The following is a 24690-nucleotide window of genomic DNA, read 5'->3' as shown; positions in this document are numbered from 1 at the left end:
AAAGAAATTATTTCTGTTACAGAAATCATTTCGTTATGAATGCAGATTAAATTCAAAAAGAAAAAAAATGTTGATAAAAAATATATATTTTTTTTCTCCAGTGGGCCCCCCTCTCAGGACATGTGCTGGTGGGGCCCCTCACACAGTGGGGGCTGCAGGGGCCCCTGTTACGCCAGTGCCACCGCGCTGTAGGTTGAATGCCCTCTGGAGACCGAAGTCCAGGTATGGGAAATTCGTCAGAGGAGTTTAGAATGTGTGTGTGAATTTTAACCAATACAAAGATAGGTAGGAGTGGCCAAGTCCCTGCTAGCCACTCATGTCGAGCTAGCATGTGGATGGGTGCTGAGCGGTAGTTTGGAGAGTGTGCAAGAGCAGGAGAATCAATATGTGTGAAGCTAGACCGAATGTTCATTGTGGGGGAAGGCTGCATTCTTTTGGCAGTGGTGTTGTGCCAACTGTGTGTTAGCAGATGCATGCAGTTGGGTGGCCGTGCCTTCATCTAGTTTCCATAAGAATGGAGTGTGATACGTACCTGTGTGTCCTGGCTGGTTTCTTGGTTGTGTAGATGCAGCTGAATTTAGAAGTGGGTGAATTCAACGCGTGGCTAAATTCGAACACATTGGCTATCTAAAATACACTTAATATAATGCATTGGCTACATTCTAAATTCATGCCTATTTTAAAAGGATTATTTCAAATAGTTATGTCCCATTTCTTCTTAACAGTGGGGGAAACATACTAAAGTAAATGTGATTTATAAAGAAAGTTAAGAATACTGAAAGAAAGAAAATATTCTTATTTTCAACATACACCCAATATTCTAGGGCCCATGATGCCTTTACTTACACAACACTGATTTCGGGAACGCCTACTGTGGCCTATGCTAGATTGTTGCTGTTTGGTACAATTGAGAGTAACACACTTTTGCTGCAAGCATCATCTCACAGAAAACGCACTTTGAGGTGGTGAAAAGCGGTAGTCTTTTGCAAAACTTTGCCACCACGTAGACCCTCAATCATGTGCCTGAGGTGCTCCCCCACAACGCTAAAATAGGAATTCCTGCAAATCCAAAAAACAGCCAAGAGCATGCTCCTATATCAGAAAATTTCAAACTGTTCAAAAAATGTTTTAGGTGTAAAGTCTCCCACAGAGAACTTTTAAACATTTGTATTATGCAGTACAACTGTCTTTTGTTTATTTGGAAATGTTCAATTAATACACATTTAATTCCTAAAACAAGAATGATGCAAAACAATTCTAAGGGAACATCTACAGCAGCTACATAGTACATATATCTCAAAATGCTCTACTGTTCAAAATCTGTAAGGAACTTGCCAATCCTACTGCAGTTTCCACTTCTCCTCTTCCATCTCAGGCCCTCTGCACTGGTCTGGCCTCCCATTTTGCAACCAAAACCCAGGACATCCTGTCCTCACTCTCCTCTACCCCCCACCCAAACCACCACCTGCTCTCAGGCCTCACTTGGCCGCTCTATGAAAGTCTCCTCCAAACAGGTGCTCCCCTGCTCGTCCAGAACCATTAAGGGCAACATCTTCCCTCTCGCTACTGCCTTAGCTGATTCCTGCAACCACTCCTTTGCCTCTGGCTCCTTTCCACTATCCCTGAAGCACTCCCTTGTACACCCTCTCCTTTCCACTACCCCCTTGCTGGGCAAACTCTTGGAGAAGTTGGTCATCTCCCAACTGACCCAGGGTCGGATTGGCCCCTCGGCCTTTCAGCCCGTAGCCAGGCCAAAATCGTCCCTGGGAAGTGGGGGCTGGTTTCTGGCCATGCCAGGGCCGGTGTTTTGGAGAACAAAAATTGAAAAAGAAATTCACGTTTTTTGTTTTTTTGTTGTTGTTCAAAAAGCATTTCATCCTTCTTAGGTCAATAAATGAGTACCAACACAGGTTTGGTGATATTGTATGCATATTTGCTCTATAAAAAAAGAACTTAAGCGTAAGTGCTATACAATAACATATTATTATTTGGCATTGGACGTCTGCTTGGATTCACAGTAATTTAGTGTACTTAGGAACAATGCTATTTTATGCCACTTCCTGTTTTGTCAAGGGGTGAAAGGTCGTGTTTCATCGCTTCCCGGGATGTCACTTTGGGGTGGGGTCCAATGACATCGCTTCCGGTGATGTCGTCAGAGGTCAAGGGTCATGAGGCGAGAGATGGGCCACTATTTTGAAGCAAGGGATGGGCCACTTTTTTGGGGTGACCAGGCCTATTTCTTGCCTCACTCCGACCCTGAACTGACCCACGACACTGAATCTTTTGGCTGCCTCCATGACCGCCAGTCTGGCTTCAGAGCATCCAGAGGCACGGAAACTGCTCTCCTAAATACTTGTGAAGACCTGCTCTCAAGCCTTGCCTCAATTCCTCCTCTGTTCTCATCCTCATTGATTTGTTCTCTGCCTTTGACACGGTCAATCATGCCACCCTCATAAAGCGGCTCTGTGATACCTTTGGTATCACAAACTGGGCACTGGACTGGTTGACCTCCTTCCTATCTAACCAACCCTCCCAGGTGCAACTGGGCTCTTTCCTCTCCTACATCTCACTCACTACCTGTGGCGCCCCTCAGGACCCTATACTATCTCTGTGGCTCTTCAATATCTACCTTGCCCGCCTGGCCCACTTGATCTCCTCCTTCTCCCCTCATTTGCAGTGTTAGGCTAGTGACACACAGCTCTCCTTTCAGCTTCCCTCCACTACCTCCTCTCTCATCCCTGACTGACTGCTATTCAGGCTTGGTGCACTGCCATTGATCTCTGTCTTAATGCCAGCAAGACCAAGATCCTTCTCATTGGGCCCCTGTTCTCAGTCTCCCTCCCACTCTCTGGCACCCTTCCTTGGGTCCCCTCCCCTCACCAATTTATCAGGCTAAAACCTTGATGTCATCTTTGACTCTTCTCTCTCCTTCTCCCCTCACATCGTGGACCTGCCACGAAGGCCCACTTTTTGCTTCACCCCCTCAGAGGCATTCTCCCCTTCCTTACCTTCCCCCAGAAACTCCATGTCTCCAGAGCCCTGGTTCTCTCTAGGATGAACTACTGCAAGAGCCTCTTCCACAATCTGCCTTTTTCCTCTCTTCGACCCCTTCAAATAATCCAGAATAGGACTGCAAGACTTATCTTTGGCCTCAAGCCCAGGGACCGCATCTCTCTAGCCCTTAAATCTCTCCACTGGCTCCCGGTGGCTGCAAGGATAAAATTCAATACCCTCTGCATCATCCACAAGGCTTTCTGGGGCCTGGGACCTCGCTGCATCCAACTCTCTCTCCTTAAACACCTCCCTGCTAGAGCCCTTCGGTCCTCTATGTCTAACTCTCTGCAGATTAAACGTTTCTCCAAGAAGAGATGAGGGGATAGATCTCTCTCTCTTCGGCAGGTGCTTCCTTCGGGAGTGGCCTGCCAGCCCCTCTCAGACTTGAGCCAGATGCTTCTCAAGACCCTGCTCTTCTCTACGTCCTTCCCTCTCCCCCTCCATCCCTTGCTAATGCCTCATCTGCCACTGTGACTGGCAGCCTGGTCCCTTATGAGTATTACAGAGTACCAGGCCCGCCTTGACCAGTCTTTACCAGCACCAGTACTGCCCTTCTGGGCCTCCTTCCCTGACCAGCATGGTGGGTTGGGCATCCCTCCTGAGTCTGGTCCAGCCCCCGTCCTTAGACGGGTGACCTCCCCTGACACTTGCCCTCTTGGGCTCCACCCAGCACTTGCATATCCCCTTCTTTCCCTCCCATCTGGCAGTTTTCCCCCTCCCCTGTCCATCTCTTACCCCCTGCCCACCCGACCCCCCACCCCACTCGCCTCCCCGTCCCCCTGCACTTGCACGATCCGAATGTCACAAGGCCCAGTAGGACCGTTACTGTTGTTATCTACCTCGTGACCCCCCCCCCCCCCTGTGCGCGTGTGGTGCCCGGAAACACTTTTTTGCTGTATTGTGTGCCTTATAAATATCCAATAAATAAATAATGACAATGATACAAAACATTTCGACCCTCGCCTGCACAATTACAACCATTACGAACAACTGGCCCTTTGCGTCTCCGCAACATTTCAGCTGTGGTTGCTCCATTGCTACTCTAACTGAACCTCCAGATCCTTGAAGGCGACAATGTTCGCCCTCTATATTAATAGTCAACATTTCATTGCCCGGAGTCAGCAGTGTACCGTGGCCCCCTGCTCATAGTACCCCCACCAAGCACCTATTAAGTGCAAGCAGTTGTGTTAGTGAATGTTGCTCCTATTGTGCATGTTGTGCTCCAGTCTTGTGCATGGGAATCAATGCTTTGCGACTCAAACCCCAAAGAGGTTAAATAACCTTGTACATGGAAATGGCCAATTAGAGCAAATGGCCAGCCTTTAAACAGTTCATGTCTTGGGAGATTCTAGCATGTAGGTCTGGCAGACCCTCGAAGCCTGTGACTCTTCTAAGGGCCCCCACACTGGACACCATCCCCCCCAACTACTTCTCCCTTGGCAATGCCTCATTTGTCCAATTAAAACCCTCTGTTCCGTTTAATGCAATTCGAAGAGATAGCGGAACATGGCAATTTCTGGATGAAGATCACCCCCTTTCAACATTATAATGTTGGGCGGTGGTGGAACCCATTGTCAAAGGTTCATCAGGGTTCGCAAAGTATTGAGCACATGCTCAGGGAGTCCGGATCACTGCAGTGGGGGCGACAGGAACTCGTTTTCAATGTCCCTCCTGGATTAAAAGTTTAACTTTGGCACCAAGGCAGAGGTCTGTTTGCAGAGAGTGCGTGTGCTTGGCTTGGGTAAATATTTGAGGTTATGGATTAACTAGGAGCCCACTAGGGTCGGCTGCTAAAAGACAAGGGAGCTTTTCTACAGCTGAACGGCAGTAAGTGATTCAATTTCCACCTTAATTTATTTGTGTATTAAACAATTGAAATTGCAATTCAACCTGGTATTACTGTGGGGAAGAGGGACACAGAAAGCCTGCACACACCTGGTTACCTACCTAAATGTGGGTGTTTGCCACTCGATGCCTGCTTGGTTTTCAGGGCGGCTGGAGACTGCTTCTTTTAGAGGTTTGTGGACAGCTTACTTTGAGGGCTGGTTAGTTGTAGTTCTGTGTGATGATGTTAGCAAAATTAATTTTGGCATCCTTTTTGTCAATGGATTTGTATTAATTGATTTGATGGGGGGCTTAGAAATCCTCTTGTCCCTGCAGGTGGTCCAGCTACTTCCCCATCCCCCGCAGTTCTTGCTCTTTTAGCTTGTAGTGCAAATGGCTGTTCCTTTGGCTCTTTCCTTCCCCATTGTAAAGAGGTGCGGAATATGGCACCAAGAATTCAAATAAATTGCTTGTTTTGGGAAGTGCCCATGTGTACCTCGTCTTTTAATCAACAGTTCGCATATCGACTTCATATCGTTGGGCTGATTGGTTTGAGCATTAGTGAGCTGATTGGCTTGAGGTCTGGTGTAGACTGCTTGCGTTTGGACTGATGTGGTTTTCTTGGCTTGAGCTTTAGAGGAATACATGGACTGAGCATCAGTGAGCTGATTGGCTTGAGGTCTGGTGTAGACTACTTGTTTTCAGGGCTAATGTTGGTTGCTTAGGTTGGGACTGGTGTGGACTGATTTAAGTGTTGGAGGGCTGCTTGGATTGAGGGTTAGTGAGCTGATTGTCTTTACAGCAGGCATAGACGTTTTGGTTTTAGGGCTGGTAGTTTAGGCTGGCACCTGGTGTGGACTCCTTGTTTGAGTGTCAATGGGATGCTTGAATTTGGGGTTAATGAGGCGATTGGCTTGAGAGCTGGAGTAGACTGATTGGTTTTAGTTCTAATGTTGGTTGTTTAGTTTGGAACCAGTTGCGGGCTGCTTTTGAGAGTTGGAGGGTTGCTTGGATTGAGGGTTGATGAGCTGATCGGCTTGAGGGCTGATTTAGACTGCTTGGTTGAAGAGCTTAAGTTTTCTGCTTAGGTCAGGAGCTGGTGTAGACTGCTTGGTGTGAGGGGCTGGCTGGTGGGTGCTTTATTTTAAAGTGGGTGATGGATGACTTTGAGAGCTGCTTGCGTTGTAAGGTAAGTGCTTTGTTGGAGGGCCAGTTTGCTTCTTTGTTGGAAAGCTGGTGGGCTGTTTGCCGCGAAAGCTCTCGGGCTACTCAGGTAAACGAGGGTGGGTTGCTTGGTTTTATAGTTGTTGGGCACCTATCCCAAAACCGCAGCCAAATGAAATAATGACCAGTTATGCACATTCGTGTGATGTCATATCGTCCACTGCACCCATGTGTTCTCTCACGTCAGCGTGATGTTGACCTTGTTGAGCTGGGGCTGTATAATCCTAGTCAGGCCCGGCTGAAGATGTGTGGGGTCCATTTAAACATGTTGATTGGGGGTCTGCTTGCTTTGAGCGGAGAACAGTCTAAGGCACTCGTGGGGTGCATGCATTATAACCGTGGGGTGTATACATTATAATGGAGACAAGGACAACGGTTAATAGCCGCCGAAACACTAAATGCCCAATGAAAAGCTATACATTCTCCTTTATCATCAAGTGGCTGATGTGGAGAAACCTCTGTTAAAATGCAACGAGGTGATAACACGTCTGCATAGCCAGCGAGAAGTTACTGCCGGAATGGCTCCAGCAAATGTAGCTTGAAAGGCGAGTGCCGCAAAGCGCACATTTAAATCGCCAGCTGGAGAGTGATATAGAAAGGAATATATTGCTGTGTTTTAAGACTGCTGACTGGCAACATGGGGCAGTTGCTTGGGGCCCCCTCTGAGGCTCGAGGTCCTTTTCAACTGAAAGGCCCTGACGCCCCTGATGTTACTTATAAGTTAGCTAACCCTTCATGGACTGCTGCAAATGGCCCCACCAAAATAAGGACAGGAAGGACAAATGAAAGAAAAATCGGGTAGCAAGGGTGATGAAAAGAATGGGTACAGAATGATAATGCCTACCTTTCAGCCACAGCTCCCCCTCTACTGAAATAGCTCTAGGCATTGACCAGACTGGAAAGCTTATCAGTCATCAAGGGACATTGTAGCAGTGCTAGGATGACTTTGTCACGCTGACATTATTGCCACTGGCACTAAAAGTGACGTCAATCAGGGACATCAATTCACAAATATGACAAGGGTAGCGGAAGTGACACCACACACCTGAAGACATTATAAGAGGCATTTATATGACCTTTGACAGCACTGGAAGTGACGTCCAAAACATAAAAGAACTACAATAAGTGTAAGATCAATAAAATAACAAATATGATTGAAGAGAAGAAAAGGCTCTTTTAGTTTCCACCCAGATATTAACTACAGTGCTGCCTCGCTTTGCCATTGAAACAGTCTTGACATGCTGGGGTCACGTCATGCAGAACCATCACATGCCAGTAGCACAGCCGTCTTAACCCAGCATAGCCTCATAATGCCATTTTCTGCTGGATATAATCATAATGTACACGTCTAAGCTTCTGTGTCAAGGTGCTGCTGTAATGTGCTACGTGCATACTCACGCCACGCAGTGCTATCTTATGCAACGTTAAGGCTCATATTCCATGACTGAATGTCATCAGATCCAAGGTGCAGCCTCACAAGCCCACGTGCTGTGATAACTGCAAGTGCACCTCAATCACCCAAGTACTGCCAGTGTATGCCAGGAATGCAATGGTGTATAGAGGGCCCCTGCAGCCTGTGTGGTGTGGGGTGCCCTCCCACACCGGGTCTGGAGGGGTGGGGGGGTCCGGCCCAGTCCTCACCTATGAGGGTGAATGCTGGGCAATGGCTCATAGTTCGGGAAGTAGTCCTTGGGGATCGGAGCCGCCCGTGACATGCGGCATGTGTCATATGCCACTTTCAGCTCCTACCCCTTCTCCCCAGCTTCCTTGCGTCAGGAAAGCTCTTCCTGGTTCCTGTCTGTGAGAAGCGTGGGGGAGTCAGAGGCCTGGACTGACTCCACGGCGGACCGAAGCTTAAGCGGGAAACAGGTAAGGCTTTTTAAAAAAGCAATTTTTTAAAATGTTTTTACTTTATTAAGTGTCTATGGTCACACATGACCTTTACACTCAACTGAACAAACACAGCAAATAACACATTTACCTCATAACACATTTAATCCTAAAAACAAAATAGCTAAAATAGAAAATTGGCCTAGGCCAAAACATTCAAATTAATAAAAAGGAAACATCACCATAGATGATATCAGCAACAGTTCATGTCAATTATGCATCAGTTGGTTATTCCCAATCTGTGTGGCAGTAATGTTTTAATAGTAATCTTATAGAATAACCAGTCTTTTCCCCCAATTTGCCAGATGTGTAAATCATCAGCAGTCATTACAAGGGATTTTGCCCCATAGATTAAACTCCAGAACTGGTCTGATGTATAGTCGACACGTGCATGATACCCTTTTTCATACAGTGCATGGAGCAGACGGCATTGAGTGAGCAGATGCCTCGCCGATTCGACAGCCACGTTGCATGTACGGCACAAGCCCCCATTTCTTTTAAGCCCAGTCTAGGCCCCTGTATTTGCATAGACCGGCAGTGTTTTAAGGCGCGAGGAAAGGATAAAATGCTCAAATTGGGGGGGAAAAGCTTTGACCAAGTAGTCACAGTGGGTATCTATGTTCATTCCCTAAGTGGAGTACAGATGGTATTTCCGCTTATTTGCAACGTAATCAATGGATTGGATACGATCGCAGTCCTTCGATTTCCTTTCAAAATCCATCGCACGTACTTCCCCCAGGGATTCGGACAGACCCTTCATGCCTATATTCATTCAGTGATTCAGATATCTATGAACCATACACTGCGCCCACAACAATGTCTGTGGCGCTTATTTAGGTCCAGAAGTCTTCCTCTTCCCTCGTCACTGAAAAATATAGAACCCCACAGTTTACAGACAGCCAGTAGCCAGAATATGTGTAAAGAAGGCAGCCCCAGTTCCAGTCGCATGGCTTCAACTGGAACTGAGTTCGGGAGGCCCAGCAATGATCTTAAAAGCTTACCCTGAAGACTCCTGATACCGATCCTATGGGCAATGTTTCCAGAGCATACCGGATCCCGGGAACTACAACTAACTTGTATGCATAAAGTTTTGCCTCCATCGAATTTCCTGCTTGTCTATCAATCACATTCTTCAATGTCAACCATTTTATCCACGCCAACAAGGAGATTGCTTTCGCATGGCACGTACTGTCTAGTCTGTGGGAAATATGCATGGCCAAATATTTAAAGGTCTGAACTTGTTCTAGGCTCGTGCCACCCAGTCGCCAGGTGAACAGCTTCCCCCAATGGGCCCCCTTGCCTATGGTCATAATCGTCGTCTTTCCTATGTTGACGCACAGACCGTTTAGATCAGCATATTCCACCAAAGCCTGCAGCGAACGCTGGAGGCCCAAAGGTGTGCGATCAAATTTAACGGTGTTGTCTGCATTGATAGTACAGTATATTTTCTTACCCCCATAACTCAGTGGATAGTTATGTGCAGCTTCTAGGGCAGAAGCAAAGTCCCCCACGTATATATTGTATTGCAGTGGCGCGAGGACACAGCCCTGCTTGAGACCAACGTTGGTATGGAAAGGTCTCGTGAGTGCGCCATCCTGTGTTAGCCTTACCTTTACCACAGTGTTGCCATGCAGGAGCCTAATAAAGTATAGCAAGGAAGAGTCCTGTCCCCAAGCACTCAATTTGTCCCGCCCCTGTCCACAGTGTTGAACGCGGAACTGAAGTCCACAAAACACATGTAGAGGTTTGAGCCCGGGTCACGTAAGGTGTCGATATGAGTGTAAGGAGCACCCAGATAGCATAGCTTGTGCTATGCATCTTCCTGAAACCCATCTGCGTGCTGTTTAATATATGTTTTGTACTGGACCATGTGGTGAGCCGCTCCAGCAACACCTGTGAAAGAATCTTCGTGCTGCTGTCCATCATGGCCAGTAATCGATCATTATTAGGGTCTGATCGTAGACCTTTCTTATAAACTGGTATCAAGATAGATTCCAACCATGGGGGAGGATAGCAACCGGTCTGACAGACTTGATGGAACAGTGTTCGTCATAGTTTAGGTCAGTGCATGGGGTCCTTTTTGAGGACTGCGTTGTAGAGACCATCTGGGCCCAGGGTACTATATGGTTTAGACTTCACAATTATAGATCTAACATCTGCCTCCTTCACATGATGCGAGACCAGAGAACCTACCCAGGAAACATTTGGCACACATGATTTGGGCTCAGCATTGGACCAACAAGTTTTCAGGATATGGGCAGCCCAAGTATTTTTGGAAATACCACACGCCAGCCGATCAGAATTTGCGTAAGAAAGGTTTCTTAAAAGAAACCAACATTTCCTCATATCACTAGTCTTAAGAATTATAGCTATACATCGCCAGTTGAGAGCATTTTCATTATATTTATAGGTACGCAGCCAGCTTTTATAACTAGATCTGGCTTTCTCCTTGAGCTCATCTTTCTCACTTAAAGGTAATAGGTCGGTTTTTTGTGATTTCTCAAAGGGTACCATTAAATAATGACTTCCTTTTTGCAATTTCCAAATCATACACTAGCCTTTGCCCACTTCGATTATTTACCCTCGAGACCAGTTTCTTTCCATGAACATTATGCCTATCTAACAAACGCTTCAAATCCCAGTCAAAAAGCAAATTGTATGTGTATTTTGCATGTGTGCGGTGCTTGTCAGATATATGTATGTGGTATGAGTGAGTGACTGGTGGGAGAATGGGTATGAGTGTGATAGTGTATGTTTCAATGTTCTGGGTGGATGGGTGCGTGCCAGTGTGGAGAATGCAGTGTGAGTCAATGGGAGAGAAGGTGTATGGATGACTGTCTGTCTGGTGGGTGAATGAGTAGGAACGTGATAGTGTGTGTTTGAATCTTCTTTTGGGTGCAGGCCTGTGTGGAGGATGCAGTGTGAGTGGATGTGTGAGAAGGTGTATGAGTGAGTGACTGGTGGGAGAATGGGTATGAGTGTGATGGTGTGTGTTTGAATGTTCTTGGTGGGTAGGTGCCTGCCAGTGTGGAGAATGCAGTGTGAGTGGATGTGAGAGAAGGTTTATGAGTGAATGAATGGCGGGGCAATGAGTAGGAATGTAATGGTGTATGTTTGAATGTTTTGGGTGGGTGCATGCATGTTTGGAGAATGCAGTGTTAGTGGATTTGAGAGAAGGTGTATGAGTGACTGATTGGTGGGTGAATGAGTATGCAGTTAATAGTATGTGTTTGAATGATCTGGGCGGGTGCTTGTGTGGAGAATGCACTGTGAGTGGATGTGAGACTAGGTGTATGACTAGGTGACTGGTGGGTAATGGATATTAATGAGATTATGCTGGTGTGTGAATGTTCTTGGTGGGTGCCTGTGTGAGTGTTTGTGAGTGAATGTATTTGGTTGAATGACCGGTGAGTGAATGGGTATGAATGTGATTGTGTTTGTTCTGAGTGTGATTATGTGGGTGTTTGAATGTTCTGCCTGGGTGCCCATTTGGAGAATGCTGTATGAGTGAATGTGAGAGAAGATATATGGGTGAATGACTGGGTGAACGTGTGTGTTTGTGTCTATTCTGAGAGGCCCGGGTTTATTGAATTATTTTTGCCATTTCCATCAGTAACATCACATGTTTTGCTGTCATTTTGGGGCAAAGCCAACTTCATGTGTCATTATTACGTGGTGAGACTGGCATTTTGGTGCAGCCAGCCTAGTCATTGCTTACTATGTCATGACATTTCTTTCTGGGACTCTATTATTAAGAAAGCATGACAAGTAGTACTCCATTGCTAGACTGGCCTTTTGGTGCAGCCAGCCTAGCTATTTCTTACTGTGGCATGACTTTTATTTACTGAGAACCTATGATAAAGCAAGCATGATAAGCATTCTTACATGTCTAGACTGGCCTACATTGGAAGCAGTTTGGACATGTTTTCTTATTGTGGCATGGCACTTTTAACTGGCAATCCAAAAGGATTATGTTCTTGCATAGGGGTACTCGCATATATTGGCAGAGCCTGCCTTAACAAGTTTTTTATAGTACAATTACTGGCATTGTGTGCAAAGCGAGCATGATTATGTTTTTATATGGGAATACTGGAATATATTGGTGGAGCCAGCATGGAAATGCATGGGCGGGGCCAGCATGGAAATGTTTTTTATACTGGCATACATATGTACTTTAAGAACATACCATAAAACTAACTTCTAGATGTATAGCACCGTTTGAATTTTAATATTCTGACTGTCAGTGAACAAAACCACCCAGCCTAGATATGTCAGTGAACAAAGACAAGTGGCCAAGATATTTGATGACATCAGTGATGTCACCAATGACATTTGTGAATTCATCTTTGATGTCCTGGGTGTTAGTTTTAGCAGTGCATAGTGGTGGCGCAAGTTATGGTTGCTTAGCTCACCATAACTGCTGAATCTCTGAGATTTGACGGTTTTACTTGTAACCATAAAGTCTCTTTAACTAAGTGTTTTCTTTGAATGTCATAGGTTTATATTAGTGCAACTTAACCATAATGTCCCTTTAACAAAGTTTTTTCAGTGAATTTCATAGGTTTATATTAGTGCATCTTAGCCATAACGTCCCTTTAACAAAGATTTTTCAGTGAATTTCATGGGTTTTTATTAGTGTAACTTAACCATAATGTCCCTTTAACAAAGTTCTTCAGTGAATTTCATAGGTTTTTATTAGTGCATCTTAGCCATAACGTCCCTTTAACAAAGATTTTTCAGTGAATTTCATTGGTTTGTATTAGTGCAACTTTACCATGACCTCAGTTTAACAGGTTTTTTCAGTGAATTTCATGGGCTTTTACCAGTGCATTCTAATTTCCTACAACTTACTAATATCATAGTTACCCCAATATAGCAACATTTTTATCCAATTTACAAAGTTTTACCTTAAACCTCTTCCATTTCCCACCTTCTAGCATAATTTGTAACACTTCTATGTACTTTTTGCAACTTTTTCCACTGTTTTTGCGTGCGTCGATGTCCTCAGACGTCTAACATCATCACAGACCTCCCGAACAGCATCATGAGAAGTGTTTGCAAACGTGTCTGCTCTTCGCGATCGGGTCCATGCTTTGCGGACAGTTTGGAACTGCACTTTCTACTGATCTAGGAACTTTCAAGCTCAAAATGTTCCCCTTGCACAGCCCCTAAACCTATTCTTACTCATTATCCATTAACAATCTATTACCGAGCACATACTTGGAAGAATATTAGCAACACTGCTATTTATCTTAAAAATGGCATCAGCTATTGCCATCCCTCCTCCCCAAGAGACCCCGCCACCACCAACTGCAGGACCTACACAACAAAAAAAGCAGAGTACTTCCAAAGACAATGAAGAGGACCAAGAAGATGAGGTAGAGGACGTACCCACCTCTAGCACCAAGAGAGAATCATGGGTGTGGCAGTTCTTTACCACTGTTGGGAATGTACCAAAGACTAAAGCTACCAAAGTGAAATGCACTGACTGCAGCATTGTACTCCGTCGTGGACTGCCTGGACAGGACTACTACGGGACCACCTCCATACGCCGCAACACCCATTCCAACCACCGCAATGCTCTCAAAAAGGCTGTTCCTTTCCGGGAAAGTAGTAGGCTGTTTTCCTCCACCTCATCTTCCTCAACCAATACTGTAACCACACAGCCTACTTCTGTGGGACACAAAATCCCAACAGCTACCTTGCAAGCAATAAAAGAGGCCGTTGATCCATATCTTTCAAAGACAACAGTCCTCTGTATATACTGCAGCACACCACTCTGCAGGGGGGAGCAATTTCAAAGTGCTTTTGAAGCTGTAATCAAGGAGCATGAGAAACACTGCCCCCTACCTTAGATGTAACACATGTGCAACATCTTCCGCCGTCCACCTGTCCCTCCATATTAGTACTTGATGCTGTCATGATTCCTGCCCCTCATGTCCCCAGCCCTCCAAGATGTCAGGCTGGAGCCAGGCCACGATCACCTACATGGCCCTCAAGGACCTCTCAATCCCTCCAAAGACCCACTTGGAGTCAGACTTGGCGCTTCTGGCACCAGACTCACTCACTCCCATAGGATAACATTGGGGATTGGACTTGTAGTGCATTGATGGGGACAAGATGGATGCCCCCACATATTTTGGTTCCCAGAACTGCATGTGCAGTCTAGTCTTTTGGGTGTGGTTCAGCCCAGAGACACCTGGGATACCCAGAGACTATTTAAGTCTCGCCCAGGCTGAGAAACATGCTTTGTGTTTTCTGCACCTGCAGCGTGACACTCACTGTGTTCGGATCGGTCTCCAGTAGGCCTGCATCTTTCTTCTGCACTCAGCTCCTGCAAGAACAAGAACACCGTTAGGAACAGCCTTACCTTGCGGGACTTCTGCCCATCATTCATCGCTTCTTCTGTTCTGCGGGCATCTTCGGCGGTGTCATTCCGATCCCAGCACGCCATTTCCTAAGGAAAAGGGAAAAGAACAGAAAAAAGGCATTAGTAAGCATTCAGCAAATCTTCGCTTATTTTTAAAGACTGTACGAGCTTCAAATGCTTACCTAAATCCCAGCCGCTCTGAGGGAACTCTATCTCCGGAGCTTCTCATCCATCTGCAAGAGGGAAAAGACACTCCAGGTTAGCGTGGAAACATCTACAGGCGCTGCATACCGCGCTTACTTACTGCATTTCTTCTTCATAACCGGCATCCACGCTGAAAACGTCGCAGCACCTAAAAGACAAAGAAAAAGAACTCAGTTCAATACAAATATGAAAGGGTCGCATTGCGTATCGCGCTCTCACTCACCTTCAGCGCTACCCATCTCAGCAGCACGTCGCCATCCCCGGACGCTGGCCATCATCCAAGGAAGGAAAGGAACGAAGTTAGATAACTGTTCAAAAGACTCATTACACTTACCTGTCGGACTCTTGCCAGTGAAGTAACTAGGCAGCAACGAGCCTGCATCAATAAACGCGCCCCTGAGCTGAAAGCAGGATGGAGAGCACACTTTCCAAGAAAACAAGGTGAGCTGTGGATCAAAGGGAAGGGTTGGACCCGGGGAAGAAGGGGTTCAAGCACACAGAGACAATAGGGAGTTAAACTCTACCAATCCTGTGTTTCAGGCCCAGTCTCCAGTCGAGTAGACTCCAGGGAAGGGTTTGAGGTCGTAAGAGGTCAGAACAGGCTGAGTGACGCCCCTGTGGATACCAGGTGAGCATTACAGATGCCTTTTCCCTCATTTCCCTCCCCACCTTACGTTCTAACCTCTCCTGCAAAAAAATCTAAAAAAACAACAAAAGAAGGTTCCTTTAGGAACCACTTTGACAGTTAAAAAACAGAACCAAAACAGAATCTTATAGACTCCATGTACTTTACATTTCTCAGTAAAGTACATAGACTCAATAAGATTTTCCAACATTTCCATGAGCATTTTGTGTTATGCTAATGGGAATAATGTGGCGTTCATCCCCTGTTAGGGACTGGAACAGGGATAGTGGCCCTCTAGCCCAAGTTATCTACCCAAGCAAAACGAGGGTGATAATGAGGGCTCCATACCGTTATCCCCCGTTCCAGCACTTGCAATGGGGGATGAAGGCCATTACCACCCAGGGTTGCCAAAGCGGTAACTGGGGGTACAAAAAAAAAGGATTTTTCTTCCTACACTGGTACGCGCGCAGGGTCCCCCTGTAGGAAGGAACATCCTTTTCCAAGATGGCCACCATGGAAAGGGAAGGCAGGGCTCCGTACAGAGCCCCTCTTTGCTTTTCATGGCGGCCTGCAGAAGGCAAAGAGAGATCCCTATGACCATAATACCACAAGCACATTTTCTTCACTTTCAAATCTATCCCAATTTCAAAAACCTTTACCACATAGCCGGTCCCTGGTGTACATGGCCACTTTTTCCCCTTTGGTCATCCCTCGTGGTCATGGCCAGTAGCCAGATTGCCCGGGTCATGACCTTATGCCATGACCTGGACAATGTGGCCACTGCCCATGGCCACATGCTATAACTCAGTCACCAAAGGTATATCACTATTTTTTGTACCTACATTATGACACTTGTCAAAAAATAAAACACGGTCACATTTGCAAACCCATGCTTTCAGGTCCTTTCCAATGCTCCTTACATGAATTTGATGGAAATCTGCTGATGTTTTATTTTTTCAAAAGTGTCAAAATGAACTTGTCAAAAAGTGTCAAAATGAACAGATGCCTCCAGGATTGGTGCGTCTACAAATACATAAAATACAAATACAATAGTCGTAACTTAGCCCCCAGTTGAAAAAATCCATTCAGACTTTGCAGAAACATTCAAGGTTAGGTCTCTAATCTTTCTGAAAACATTTGTCTACATATGTCAAATGGCAACAAATTCAACTTTATGTTCAGGTACATGCTGGTAGAGTATGGCAGCTGATTATGAATTCTTTTGCCCCAATAAATGGATGAATGCTGCGATTCAACCTTCAAAGTAAGTTTTAGATGTCTGTGAAAGGGTAAATGCTTCGACTTCATGGACATTTGGACTATGTTGTTATCACAGACTATTTTCTGTTTTCCTGATTTCTGAATGTAAAGTTGATTTTCCCTTTTCTTTTAATATACATTTGAAATGAATTCTTGTATGTATTTGTTTTCTTTTTTATTGTACTATTATTTTGTTTGTTAAAGGTTGCTTGTTAACCGAATAACAATGAAAAAAAATAAGCCATCTAAAATGTAAGTCCCCCTTTTTGCCCCCTCTTGACAAAACTCCACCAAACTTTGCAAAAACGTTTATATCTAGATCTAAAAAATGTTTGCCAACATTTGTACACATTCGTCAAATGGCACCACACTTATAAGCCTTTACAATATTTTGGGACCCCACACTAATTTTGTTGCCTCTTGACAAAACAGCACCACACTTTCCAAAACCGTTCAGAACCAGGTCTAGAATGAAATTCCAAAATTGCATGCAGTTTCATTGAGTGGCGCCAAAGATATGAGTCATCCAAAAACTGCTTTTCACCAACCATGTAATGCACAAATAAGCATAGATGCCCCCGAGCATTTAATAGGTTTGCGAACATCTCAGGACTTTCGCAGAGTGTTCGCGGACATCAGAGAACAAAAACGCCTATTTTTTTGGGTTTTTTAAGGCCATATTCCATCCATCCTCATCACCCCTCAGCTCACCAGAGATTGTTTGCTAAGTTTGACAAGTGATATGTTGTGTCCTTTAATATGTTTTTACCTCGATGTTCACTGACACTGGCACCTGTCTGTGAATCCAAGATGGCGGGCACTTCCAAAAATATGCCCGCCATCCTCCAAAAATATGACGCACCTCATGTTTTTTATTGACGAATCAGTGGGCACGCCCGATGTCTGCAGACATCATGTCGGCCTCTGGACCAATTGGAGGTCCGTCCGCAAACCGAACAGGGAAGTGAGTCTGCGATCCGAACCCAGATATCACTAATTTGTTTGGACCTACTTTTTGGTCATTTAAAGAAGAACTACTGGATGCATTTGCACCAAATGAACAAAAGCACTGTTTCGGGTCCAAGCCGCCACTCTGGCTGCAAATTTGGCGAAGATCCGTCCGGCGGTTTGTGCTGTAGGCGTGAATACATTTGGTTTTCCATTGCATCTGTGGGACAAACCTCACATTTTGGGACCCCCCTATAACTTTGCCCCCCGTGATGAAACCGCACCAAACGTCGCAGTATCGATCCGACTGGGCAATATCCTTTTTTTGTAAAGTTATGTGAGGAATGGTCCAGGGTGGGTGAAGTTATAAGCAACCCAGAAAGTGCTCTTACTATGGGTTGAGCAACTTAACCATAACAACAGGGCAGCTGCCACAGGCCCTGTTTCATATATATATATATATATATATATATATATATGTATACCGCACTTTTTTGTGACTTTTGCACTTTAGAGAGATCGTTGCACTTTATCATGTTTTTTGCATCATGCACTTTAAGGAATTGGGAAAAGCATATAAATTGATTGCAATTTTATGATTTATGAATCATGCTAATGTCCGATTTTTCCTAATGGGTCTGTTAGGCAAGCTTAACTAGATGTCCAAATGCATGCTAAGGGCTGAAAAAGATATGGTCCGCTACGAGGGGCTTCATTGAAACGCACCTTACCTGTGGTAGTGCATGGCGGGCAAATAGGGTAAGTAATACACACAGTAATTCCGCATCAGATCCCTATTAAGGATAACCCACAGGGACTCTATGGATACATTAGGCGGTAGCGTCATGCATTAGCATTCATGCTACAATTGCGGTCTGCAACAGTCAAAGATGTCCGCCATGGTCCTGCATTAAGGAGGTTGTGGTTTTCAATGGAGTCCCTCTTCTATTTCGGCTAAAATAGTGGCCGGTTGCTCTACACCATGATGTTTAAATCTCTGTGGTTTGATGGGGACGCATTGTTGTGATCAAGCGGCGAGGCAAGCCGCGAAACGCGTTAACGTTCCCAACGCGCACGGACACTTTGAGAGAGCCAAATTTTGATGGCTTTTTAATTTTTGTGCCACTTTGTAAGGCATTAATAAAGATTACTATTATTCTTGAACGTTGGTGTCCGGACTCCGCTAATCTTGTGATGTGACGAGTGCTACTCACCCTGCCTGATGTCATCAGTGCTTTGAAGAATATATATATATATATATATATATACACACACACACACACACATATATATATATATACACACACACACTCCCCCCCAACCCCCCTCTCATTGCAAATAATATTAGTTGTCAAGATGCCATGGCAAGTGGTGTGAGGGCCAGTAAACCAGTGGTTTGAAGGCGTTTGCCAGAGTTGCAACTGATACTCCTGACCACCCCCTTTTGACGTCCATATATTTAATGTATTCATATGAAGTGCTTCTGCTCTATCGCCTCAGTTCCCTTTTATCTGATGGATAAATGTGCTTCTGGGGTCTAGCCCCAATTTATTTTGGGTTCTGCTTTACTACACAAGTCTAGCCCTCCAAAATGCCCCGGTTTGTGCTTCGTGGGAATGGGTAAACTGCAGCTGTCTGTTGCAGATCTGCATCAGAGCCGCATGTGATGCCAGCGTCAGGACCACAATACTGGGCCAGACTGCATACCCAAATGCCATCTGAATGCACAAGGAGAAGGACTACACGGCGGCAAACCATTGTAGCCCCCGCCCCCTTTTTCTGGCACCTGCCCATCAGCAGCATCAACAGGAAACACAAGAACTCTCCTTCTATTTTACGGGTGGAGGAACCAGAATTTGGTTGGTTATTATGACTACAAAAAAAAGAAAAACCCATGTTCTGGCCAATAATCAGGGGGAAGGCTACTAGTTTCAATCAATTGGCACAATCGGTCACCATTAAAAACCGATGCCCAGTTTCTAGGTGGAGGTGCAATCATCTCTTTGTGTCTCCATGGTGGAGCAAAAGGCACCACACCCCCCAATGCCACCAGATGGGTGCAGTAAAAACCATTTGTACCTGGTTGGCTGGAATTTCCACAAAGGTCCAATTGGACTAGTCTCTTCAATTGAGGTTCACTCGAGAGCCATGACTGTCACCATGAGGTGCCAAGCATTTCCCTGGCACCCTCAATGTCCATACACAGTGCCATGGAAAGCCTGCAAAGCAGCCTTCTTTAGCGTGTGCACATCTTGCTTTGCCATACGCGTGCATTTGGGAGGCACCCCCCTTCACTTGTGTTTCGTGCCTATCCTCTGCACCTCATAATGCTTATCTTAGAGGACGCACATATCCCTTGTGTACCCAAATATTCCCAGACGCTAACTCAAAATAAATTCCTGTTTGGACTCCCTCAAGCTGCTGTCTTTCAGCAGATTGTCCTGGCGCTTTAAGAAGCTGAGATTCCATCTGATTAAGGATGCTATGCCTGGAGAATGAGTCTCTTTAGCAACTGCAAGAATTGCTCACTCAATGTTATTCACAGATTCTTGCCGGCGGCATCGGTCTTTCTGCAGGGGAAGCTGGCATGGTTGGAAGCCTCAGACATGGACCTAATTCTAATAGAAAATATTTATCTCCAACAAGACAAGCGTCACGGAAAAAGCCTTTGTGCAGTGGTGCACTGGCCTAAAGGGAAATCTGGAGATTTCCATGTAGGCCTCTGCACCCGGGTCCTCTTTTGTGTGGAATTTCCCAATTTTCCCATAGGAAAAGGGTTGGGCTATCTGAAAGTGTGTAATGTTGGGCCACTTTGAACATTATTTCCCTGGACCCTTTTGGTTCCCAATTCACCCCTGCCTTTGTGCAGAGAAAAGTGTGTGTCATGTGTGTCCTGCTTCGGGTTAACACCAGGCAAAAGGCATTTCAAACATACAGTGGAAACAAATCTACTTGCCATCTGTGCCCCACCACTCCCAGATTTATGGACTAAGTGAAGGATGGGTGCAAATGGGCGAAGAGAGTCTGTTTAAGACCCGGCAATGCATGCATGGCATCATGTAACTGGAAGCTTGCTCCGTGCAGGTTGCTCAAGTCTCCCATAATGTCCGGGATCGCTGCCATCTGTCCGATCCTATTGCAGCCAAGCTTCCCTAGAATGTAGGAAACTGACCTTCGTTCCTCTGAACTGGTCCCGTTAAGACACCTGCACGAATTTGAACCAGCCTTGGTGGACATTTTAGCTGGATGGGTGCAAGTGATTTCTGCTGGACCCTGATGCGGATATACAGTTTTGTCATTGAACCAAGAAAAAGACAATTAGAATTCAGTTCATTAAATCGTAGAAAAGGAAACACCCACACACATCTATGTGCAACACTGTATAGCAACATGAGAAACCTTGGTAAGCTTTCCTATGCCTCCCTGTGCTGCACACATCTATGTACAACACTGTATAGCAACATGACGCACCCTGGTAAGCTTGCCTATGCCGCCTTATGCTGCACACACCTATGTGCGTGCAACACTGTATAGCAACATGCCAAACCCTGGTAAGCTTGCCTATGACTCCCTGTGCTGCACACAGCTTTATGCATGGAACACTGTATAGCAACATGACGCGCCCTGGTAAGCATGCCTATGCCTTCCTGTGCTGCACACATCTATGTGCGTGTAACACTGTATAGCAACATGCCAAACCCTGGTAAGCTTGCCTATGACTCCCTGTGCTGCACGGAACACTGTATAGCAACATGACGCACCCTGGTAAGCTTGCCTATGCCTTCATGTGCTGCACACATCTATGTGCGTGTAACACTGTATAGAAACATGACAAACCCTGCTAAGCTTGCCTAGGACTCCCTGTGCTGCACGCAGCTTTATGCATGGAACACTGTATAGCAACATGACGCACCCATGTAAGCTTGCCTATGCCTCCCTCATCTATGTGCGTGCAACACTGTATAGCAACATGACAAACCCTGTTAAGCTTGCCTATGCCTTCCTGTGCTGCACAGACCTATGTGCGTGCAACACTGTATAGCAACATGACAAACCCTGGTAAGCTTGCCTATGACTCCCTGTGCTGCACACATCTATGTGCGTGCAACACTGTACAGCAACATGAGAAACCCTGCTAAACTTGCCTATGCCTCCCTGTGCTGCACACAGCTTTATGCATGGAACAATGTATAGCAACATGACAAACCCGGGTAAGCTTGCCTATGCCTCCCTGTGGTGCCATTGAGTATATGATCTAAACCTAGATGCTAAGCTCCACTTCAATAAGACCACAAATCAGAAACCTTTAGTAAAGAAGCAGAACAACTGCAAAGATGTTCACAAGGTACACATGGGTAAAATGCTATGCCTCCCGTCAACCGCACATGCAATCGAAAGCGTGTGTATTGTATAAGAAGCACAGGAACAGCAACGCCTTTTATTGTGGAAGCGTGTTTGAGGGTATGATGACCATATGTGTGCCCACGTGTTTAAAATGTAAACGTATTTCACGAAATCTTTTTGTGGCTGTTCATTAAAATGATGCTTATTTGTGTTCTGCTATTTGTATAGGATATCCGATTGTCAAATAAAGTGCTAATGAATCCAGTTGGTGGCAGGTGGCCACGTGTACATCTCTTGAATTTCTATTAAGGAAGGCCATGGGGCTCATATTATTTCATCATGTAAAGTAGATTATAAAAAACCATATGCTTCAACTGGATATGGTGGAATCACTCTCTTATATGTCAGGTGGAGGTTTTCTAGTATGTGCTGCTCACTGGCAGCTGACATGGAACCACCTGCTATTTTTTGTTTTAATTAAATGATTTAGTTTATTTTACACAACTTTTTCATTATCTTACAACGTCCACAATCTCATAAGTCAAATCTAGAAAATGAAACAAAACACAACGTACAAACGAAGCCACAAGGCAAACATAAGACAGTTCCATTCAGGGCACTGTAATGAGTGGAGCCTCCATTTTGATTATAGTCAAACCTCCTTATGTAGAGCTACTCCCTCATAGAAGATATAGGGGACTATTTCGAATCTGGTCAACCTTTCCCAAATACATGGGGCCAGAATCGGACAATTCTTTTTTTTTAAGCACTTTATTTTCAACACAGTGAAAGACAAACATCCTCAAATACAGTCTGCAATTAAGTGGTAGCATTTGCATCCTCGTGGGTTTTCAGTGCCCGAACACACAGTTATAATGTAATCACCTCTTTAAATGCATTTACTTTTTCTTAATAATAAGTAAACAGTACTCTGTTCCCGCAAATATTCGCGGAAGGGCTCCCAGATGCCTTTCGGTCTGCAGCTCGGTGTCATTAGAGAAACATGGGCCTCTTTCATGTCATTTCGTGTGTCCACATTGTAATATCTGGAGCAGTTTTGGACTTCCACTTGAGCAAAATACACTTTTTGGCCAGCAGGCAGCCAATGTTGAACAATCGCCTAAATTTAATTGAAACCTTACCGATATCTCCGAACAAGTATTTGGGTGGCATTAGAGACGGCGAGATTCCAGTGCATTTGTATAATATACCAGCAGCCTCCTGCCAGAATTGTGCAACCCGGAGGCATTTCCAGGGCACCGGAAGTGCATCTGCCGTATCTGCGTTGCATTGAGACAGCCATCATTCGCAAGATGGGCGAATTTGGCGATTAAATACCTTAAATTGTATGAGCCTATGCCTAGCATTCAGGGACACCTCCTTGGTGAGGCGGCACCACCGAGTCCAGCGTTGCTCCTCCAACAGAGTGCCCAAATCCACCTCCCCGTCCACCTTAGCTTTCTGGGGTCGTGGTCGTGTGTCCTGGCATTTCTTGTACAATTTGGAAACCAGACCGCTGGGATTCCTGATCATCGGCCCTAAGCCCAGAATTTCACACACTTATGGTTCGCTAAGGAACGATGACCACCTCACTCAGACTGATGCTCTAATTCTATAGTACTGTGGCGTTTTAATGGGACCAGAACCAAGTTTCTCTGCAAAGTCTGATAGTGTTACAAAAGGGCCCCCCAGGAAGAGGCCATGTAGCGTCAAAGTGCCAGCCGGATCCCATCCCTGCTGAATAGCCTTGTCATATGTTGGGGGCAGCCCAGGGCAACACCAGAGAGGGATATTGCCTGAGTATGGGTCGCTGATCTGTAGACTCTTGGAAATTCTGGACCAGGTGTTAACGGTCGTGCAGACCGGGTCAAACATTCATGTGTCAGAATGACGGTTAGAACTATTGTGAGTGGGTCTGATGGGGATGCACTGTATTTCTCAAGGTATGTGTGGAGTGGTCGGCCATGTGAGGAGTACCAGTACCCGGCGAAGCGTTCTTGCGCCACTTCATAGTACAACTCAAAGTCGGGATCCTGGAGCCTGCCCTGCTCATAAATGTTGGTCATGGCCTCCCATTTCATCCGCGGTGTGTCAGCACCCCACGTGAAACCTATTGCCCAAGACCTTAGCTTTTCAAAGAATATGCGCCCAGACCGGTATATTGACTAAGTAGTATAATAATTTGGGGACTGCTATCATCTTTAGGAGAGACAGCCTGCCGTAAAGTGAGATCGGAAGCTTAGCCCATAACTTCAGTTTGTCTTTGAGTGTGTGCATATATTTTTCATGGTTCTCAAGTAATAAAGTGTGGTGCTGTCGTGTGATAATGACGCCTAAATATTCCAACTTATCCTGAACCCATCTGCAGCCCTCAAGGTTAGTTGGGGGAAAGTAGCCTCATTCAGAGGGAACAATTCCGATTTGGCCTCAATGCAGTAACCTAAATAACCTAAATATCTAGCAAATCTGGGAACCTCTTCCCGAATTGGGGTAAGGTTCGTGTCAGGGTTTCTGATGTACAATAACGAGTCATCCACATATAATGAAATATTGTGGGTGGGGCCTGTCATGCGTAAACCACGGTGTATATGTCTGTCGCATGATGCACGCGAAGGGCTCAATAGTGAGGGCGAAGAGGAGCAGGAACACCGGGGACAGTGTGGTCTCGGTCCTAACCCTAGCCGTCGGGGATGCGTACAGCAGACAAACACACTGGATGAAGAATTCGCCCAGACCCATGCCTTCCCAGCGTCTATGGTGCCTTGCATCGTTTGATATGCACATAGTGCTGGTAAACGCACGGCCTTGCTCTCTCCAGATATATACTTTGTGGGGTAGACACAGCCTGTGCCCCTGGGTTGAGCTGTGAAATGACGGCAAAGAGCCTACGCAGGTCAAATGCAGTCGTCCGCCCTGGGATAAAGCCTGACTGGTCCAAGTGCACCAA

General features: G+C 45.6%; 1 protein-coding gene across 1 annotated transcript in view; it reads left to right on the top strand.

The window, feature by feature from the left end:
- Positions 1-7864: 7864 nt before the first annotated feature.
- The window catches only part of LOC138491380 (vitamin K-dependent protein C-like), a 301102-nt gene continuing 284276 nt past the window's right edge, over positions 7865-24690 (top strand). The window contains exon 1 of the mRNA XM_069617878.1: positions 7865-7971. The gene's annotated coding sequence lies outside the window, so the exon portion shown is untranslated. The remainder of the gene's footprint in view (positions 7972-24690) is intronic.

The sequence above is a fragment of the Ambystoma mexicanum genome, chromosome 10 (genome assembly GCF_040938575.1).
Source record: "Ambystoma mexicanum isolate Mex_15411 chromosome 10, UKY_AmexF1_1, whole genome shotgun sequence".
In the NCBI taxonomy this organism is placed as follows: domain Eukaryota; kingdom Metazoa; phylum Chordata; class Amphibia; order Caudata; family Ambystomatidae; genus Ambystoma; species Ambystoma mexicanum.
Note: the sequence above shows the minus strand (reverse complement) of the source record. Positions and strands in the feature narration are given on the sequence as shown.